General features: G+C 35.5%; 1 protein-coding gene across 2 annotated transcripts in view; it reads right to left on the reverse strand.

Moving 5' to 3' along the window:
* The window catches only part of LOC122062804 (agamous-like MADS-box protein AGL11), a 16,440-nt gene extending 15,764 nt beyond the window's left edge, over positions 1–676 (reverse strand). Inside the window, exon 1 of one of the 2 annotated variants that reach the window (XM_042626444.1) lies at positions 439–676. The gene's annotated coding sequence lies outside the window, so the exon portion shown is untranslated. The remainder of the gene's footprint in view (positions 1–438) is intronic. The other variant, XM_042626453.1, reaches the window with a different exon arrangement.
* Between the last annotated feature and the right edge of the window lie 6,281 nt (positions 677–6,957).

Here is a 6,957-nt window from a genome sequence, read left to right on the forward strand (position 1 = left end):
TTTTTTTTTTTTTTTTTTTGGAGACTTTATTTCTTTAGGGCTGGTTGGGATCTGGTTTCTGAACTTTGAAGGACAAAAATAAAATGAAGATCAAATAGAAATATGGAAGGATTTGATATAGGTGCAAACAACAAAGAATGATCTTTTTCCATGTGAACTACCTCTTGATAAAGAAGAGAAATGGGTTTTAAAAAAAAAAAAAAAAAGAAAGGGTAACAAGAGATCTCCCTAGAAACCCATGATCTGTATCTATCAGCTCAAGAAGAAACTGATCCTTGCAAGTCTTGATGTGATTATGATTTGAACTTAAACCCACCATGAATTCAGCAGAAAACAAGGGAAAAAAGAGACAAAAAATAGAGGATTTCTGATAAACAGATCCAAGAGACTAAGAAAAGGAAGGAAGCTAAGAAAAAAAGAGATATATCTGTTTAGTACCCGAAAAAGGGTTTGGAAAGGCTTTTCTTTATTGGGTCCGGCCGGCTCCTAAATCTCAGCTTCTCTCTCTCTCCCCGGTATGCTCAGTCTGTGTAGCAGCTTTCGGAAAGTTTGGGTTTTTCTAAATCTCTGCTACTGCATTCCTCCCTTGCTCCTTTCTCTCTCTATTTATTATCACAATCAATCAATCAAAATCTCTCTCTCTCTCTCTCTCTCTCTCTCTCTCTCTGAGTATGGACTATGCTGTGAAGGAAAACGACCTTCGAATAACTTTTTCCAGGTGCAGCACATGAGACCACCACGAAAGTATCTGTATCTTAATTTATTTTTAAGTTGAGCTGAGCTTTTTCAAATCCCTATGGTGAACTACTTATTACTCACAGTTAAATTCTGTAGGTTTGTACTTCTTATTAACTGATTAACTGCTTTTGGACAATTGTGCATGGCTCTAGCCAAAGGAAAAACCACTGGAACTGATTAACTACTCGATCGATCTCAACTTCTTTTTTTTTTTCCTGAATGGTAGTTGTTATTATTTAGAGAGTTCTATGCACACTCTAGTACTCTACATTTTCAAACAATTTTCCCACAACTATGTTAACACATTAAGAAGTCAATTAATTTAACATTTTAATCTATTGATTGATGGTTTTTCATCACTTAACCCTGATGTTAACCTTGTGAGTGAGCTAATTCGTAATAGGGAATGGAATGTGAATCTCTTCCATTCTATTTTTCTTAGTAATATTGCTAGTGAGATAATTAGGGTTAATTCCTTTAAGTAGCCTTCTTTTCAATGATTTTTTGGTTCTGCCCATCAGTAAAGCTGGTGTCTAATCTATTGATATATATATATATATATATATATAGAGGCAGGTCTCGACTTTGAGTCTCCTAGTTGTTCTAAAAAAATGAATAGTGTTTTTAGCACAAAGATTGCAGTGAGACGGCTACTTCAAAATTCTTATGGCTTTACTATAGAAAGAATCCATGGAAGACTTTTGGAATTTCATTTGACATTTGAAGATTCTTCCAAAATTCTGAATATTTCTTTAGAAAATCGTAATTAGGGCAATTGTTGTTAAAAGTGAGATAGTTAGATTTGTCCAGATTGACTTTCTTGTTATTTTTGTGATAAAGAAGTTGAAATAGAATGACATTTTTTTTTTTTATATCTTGTGATTTCACCGAAAAGATTCTGGTTTTCTTTTTCCACTAAAAGATTATCTGTATTAAAGAGAAAAATCAAGGAAAAGAAACTATACAAGAAGGAAGCTAATGACCTTCAGGGACAACCAAAAACAAAGGCTGCACCATATCCCTCACCTTCGGCATTCCCATCAGTAGGGGAGATGGCTGCCCTAAAATAATAGCAAAAAAGATGACATCATGAGATACAGAAATGAGGTGTCCGTTCTGCATCCACTTGCAGCGACTCTGGGAAAGGAAGCATGACCGAAAAGATTCTGGTTGTTGGGCTTCTAGGGCTAAGATAAACCCTTCTAATTTTTTTGAGTTTCTTCATTCTTTTCTCCTTGAGTCTAACTTGAATAAGTTTGAGAAGCAGCCTAAGCTTTTTGTGTACGGCTACTGTTTCTAGCTTGTATGGATGCATTGGAATTGTGCCATTTTTAAACATTCAAAGCCGAACCCATCTTTCTTAATTCGAACTATTTTTAAGTGGCTTTTTGATTTGAAGATTTATCGTTTTGGTTTAGACTAGTCAACTTGTAGCTCTCAGCTGGTGGATGTGTGGGACATGAATAATTACTGCAGAATATCACAAGGGGTTTCACATCTTGTTATTGCTGATGGCAGTTATGGCAGATCCAATGGAATTGCTGGTTGGGCATCTAAGCTATTAATCAAGTCTCTCTTTGTTGCAATATATGTTAATAGTGGTCTTGTAGGGAGTTCATTACCAATTAGAGGTTTAAGGGGTTTATAAGGGATGAAGCAGCAAAAGAATAGAGGTGTGGCATGAGTTCATTACTCATTGTTTATGCCCATGCCAGCTTCATGCTTTAATCTCTATTATGTACTCTTCCATGATCTTGGATTTCATACACCTCTATTTCGCCACCTAGCAAACTATGTGTGAGCTGCAAGTTTACATGTAATTAAGCAAGAGACAGTGTGGTCTACCTAACCTAAAAATTTGGACCTCATCTAATATGCCAAGTGATAGATATTTGGGGTGTATTTTGAAATCACTCAATGTGGGCCATGATGAAAGAATTTAACCATAATATATCTGTTAATACATCTAAGCTTATTAATTTGGTGCCCACTACCAATTACTAATTGTATCTTTGCCTCTGAGGAGGTACCTTTTCCATTCCCCAAAAATGGGTCGGGTCAAGAGCCCATCTATAATAACCTAGAGATATTTTTTATGAACCGACAAGATCTGTTTCCAATTAAAATTGGATAAGAGCAATGCAATAATTATAAGCTTAGTTTGATCATGCATTCATGCAGTTTCTTCATTTTCAGATTTCTACCTTCCTTTTACTAATCAAGTAAGTCAAGTTGGATCTGTCCCCAAATTTTAGAACACAACTCATGAACTCATATTAATTCTGATAAAAGCTGGCAATCATAGTATGACTCTACGGTTTCTCTAGGGTTTCTATAATTTCCAAATGTAATGCGGCCAATGTTGTGTGGAGGGATGAGATTGTCTCCTTTGACTTGTTCTTAAGATGTCAATGGGAATTATGAGAAAGGTATGAAACAAGGTTTTATTTGGATTTTGGCTACTGTGATTTGTGAACCTGACTCCAATTTGATCGCGACTTAAGGAGTCATGAGATACCATACCCAGGCGGAAGAGTGAAGAATGGAAGAGATAAAATTCTGAAGGTCCATTCTTAGTAAAAATTTGAAACTGACCCATCACCCTTCAAATAAAAACATGAAAATTAACATGTTTTCTGTTTACGAACATGGCCCTTGCATCAGCACTCTAGTCAATGAGAGTGTACGTTTGGAGATCATTAAGGAGGAATGTGGTGATCATTTTACACCCTCTGTGTCGAGACACAAAAGTGTCTTCCCAAATAGAAAACACATCTCTAAAATCTTAAACCCGATTTTACCATATTAATTAGACCCACTCCATTTTACAACAGGATGGGTCCTCCGAATCTATTTAACCGATTTCATTGCCTTTTTTAAATTGTTCCCTTTTTTTTTTTCGGTGAATGAAACACATATTAAAAGAAAGCCCAAAAGAACGCAGTCAGCTTGCACGCTCTACGTCCTGTTTGGGCCTGGGTGAAAATACCCAGTGTACGGGGCAGCTGAATATCTTCACACCTAGCTGTGTCTCGGCATAGAGGGTGCAGACTAATAGGATTCTTTCTCGCTAAGAATAAAATTCAGGATACAAGCAATGAGGGTGGTTTTAGAACTTCTAAAATTTAGAAATTGCATGAGCGAATGCCCATTTGGAGGAGTGTTATTTAATTTAGTTTTGTCCTTCATTAAAGATTTCGATGGGGCATAGATATCATAGGCCTTCCTGCAAAGCAACTTCCGGACTTGCCAAATATACTTAAACTTAAATCCCAAGTTTCTTTTTGGCTTTAAAGATCTAATTAAGTAGTAACTTGGTTTTGCATTGAAGACTAGAATGAATGCCAGATTTGAGGAAATTTTGTTTTGTTCTCACAAGGTGATTCTTAGGATGCTTATATTTTTGCAACCAAATTCGTTCTTGTTATGGAAGAAAAAAATTTAGAGAAAAGGTTCCCTTTATCGCTTACGAGCAATTTTTAGTTTTCGAAAAAATACTACTGGGAAACAATGAAATAAGGGGGTATATAAGATATTTTTAGGGGATTTAAATTGATCCCACTTAGAAGACCAATTTTACAAAGAATCAGCTTGAATAGATGATCAAAGTAACTCGGAAAAGTTCTGTTTTTGAGGTCGAAAACCCCCAAATTAGAATTTATTTTCAAATATGAAGAATTATTATATTTAGTCAATATTCTAAGTACTATGTTGATTTCCAAAGAATATAATATACTATTATTATTCACATCATTTAATTTTCTTATTGGATTCTCAAAGCATTTTTGAGAATTCATAAAATATTTATCTTTGAATCCAACTTATTATCCGTTAAAAGTTCTCAAGATCACAGTGAGTGTTAAGAAAATATTATATGACATATCCTGATAATAAAAATATAAAGTGTTATGAATTTGAAATAATAATTTTTAGAAGTTGCAATTTTATGGAGTTACTTTTTCCCAACATCATGGGCATAAGAGAGCAATTGCATATTCGTTTCAAGCAGCTAAAAATCATTTCAAAGAATATTATTAAATCATCTCTCCTCCCCATCATTTGGCTTCAACATCTCCTTCAAGCGCTCTCTCAATTTCTCAATGTGAGTAACCTCCTGCAAATTATTTCAAAATTAACTTTGATGCAAGTTTTCCTCCTGGATCAATGCATGGAGGTTTAGGATTCATTTGTCGTGACCATCAAGGCCACCCTTGTTTTGCCATCTCATATCTAGTTCAGTTTCAGTGGGCTTTGGTGGGTGAAGCAATAGCAATCCGCTGATCTCTATTAGAAGCAATTTTTGTAGATATCACTCATGTTGTGGTGAAGAATGACAACATAGATATTATCGTTTACTTGAACAATGGAACATCATCAGCTCCTTTGATTGTGAACCCCGTATTGGAGAACATTCTCCATTTGAAGACCTATTTTAACTCTTGTATTTTTTCTTTCATTCCAAGAGAGTTTAACAGCTTAGCTGATTCCCTGGTAAGAAGGGCCTTGTCTGTGACGGGCAAGATAGTTTGGTCAATTTCCTATCCTTGGATTCAAGAATAATGTTTGGCATCCATGAGTTCTTTCCGTTCCTTTGAATAAATTTACTTTCATTAAAAAAAAAAAAAAAAAAATTGCAAAAAAATATGAAACAAATTGACCTCAAACTATTGAATTACTTGTCCAAGATTCTGTAATAAACAGTCAATGTCTCATTCGTGTTCGAACAAGAATTACAGTTTGTGATAGAGAGATTTTGATGCCTAAGAAACTCTTGAGTAGCCAGAGTTTTAGACAAAGCCCACCAAGTGATGATGTTTAAACCACACAATACTCCACCAAGAATTTGGGCTGAACCTAGTCCCAATTAGAGGTCAAAGTAAAAGAATTAGAGTGACCCCGCCACTGGACATCATCCCCACGCCTAGAAGGTCTTCAAGAGATAGTTGGTCCTCAACATGAGCTAGATCTAAAGAAGCTAAGTCTACAAGTCACTTGAATGATGAAGACACAAAAGCCAGTCTATCAGAATCAACATCATATCTAATTCTCTCACCAAAGATTAAGAGAAGGGCTCCAATTGAATGCCAAGTTGTGGAGCCATCCTCAATCGCGCATTTAATAAAATCAATAATGAAAGGACGATACTTGAGAATCTTCCTCTAAATCCGACAAGCATTAATAGAAGCATATGAAACAGTCCTGATAGAGTTGTCTTGAGGTATTCCGTGTAAATCCACTTGACCCATAGACCTTTCTTCACAGCAGTCCTCCAAAGAAGCTTCAGTAGATCAGTTTTATTTACATTTTTCACCCTTCTCAAGCCAAGACCCCCTTTCTTCTTGATGACTTAGCCAGGGATCTTAGATGCACCAGCCAGTATAGATAAGATGTATGATGCATAATTACTCTAATCAATTCCAACCTTCCAGCAAAAGAAAGAAGTTTGCATTTCCACAACTCAAGCCTTTGTGGTGAGCCTTGAAAAAATCACTGAAACCTTTTCTCTATAAAATTTGATTAATTACCCATAATAATAAAAAAAAAGAAAAAGGCACGATGATAAATAATCAAACCCTTATTTTTCTGTTTCTTTTTTATGTTTTGCTAGTATGAACCTTTATGGCACGCAACTTATGTAAACCTCTCATAAAGTTCAGGCAAATTAGAATAAGGAAAAAAAAAGTTGTGGTCGGTCCTTATGTTTCATGAGGAGCTACACCATTAGGAGTTCAGGAGACTTGCATAAAACTAAGGTTTCACAATATCACATTTGGTGCTACTTTCAGAGAGAGAGAGAGAGAGAGAGAGAGAGAGCCATCTTTAGGTTTTTTCTTTGTAGGTGGGGTTGGGGTAATTAAAAGAGCCACTCCCTAAGGGTTGACGGGTACAAGCATCAATTACAATGATTTCATCTAAGTCGAGGGTTGATTACAAGCATCAATTATAATGATTTCATCAGACCAAGAATCCTCCCACACATTCGAAATCTCACGTGTAATGTTTAGTCTCTAGCCACCTTGTTTTTAGTTAGAAATAGCAAATAGACCTGTTGAATTCCTGGATTATAACTCCATTTCAAATTTTGGTTGAGATTAATCAACCTAAATCTTGACAAGTCTTGGGAGAGTTGATGAGCCATATCTGAAACCAAACTTATTCCCACTACTTTTTGTGGAGAGGTTGTTTTCTTGTCCAATCTATGACCATCAAGTTATAATA

The sequence above is a fragment of the Macadamia integrifolia genome, chromosome 2 (genome assembly GCF_013358625.1).
Source record: "Macadamia integrifolia cultivar HAES 741 chromosome 2, SCU_Mint_v3, whole genome shotgun sequence".
Taxonomy (NCBI): domain Eukaryota; kingdom Viridiplantae; phylum Streptophyta; class Magnoliopsida; order Proteales; family Proteaceae; genus Macadamia; species Macadamia integrifolia.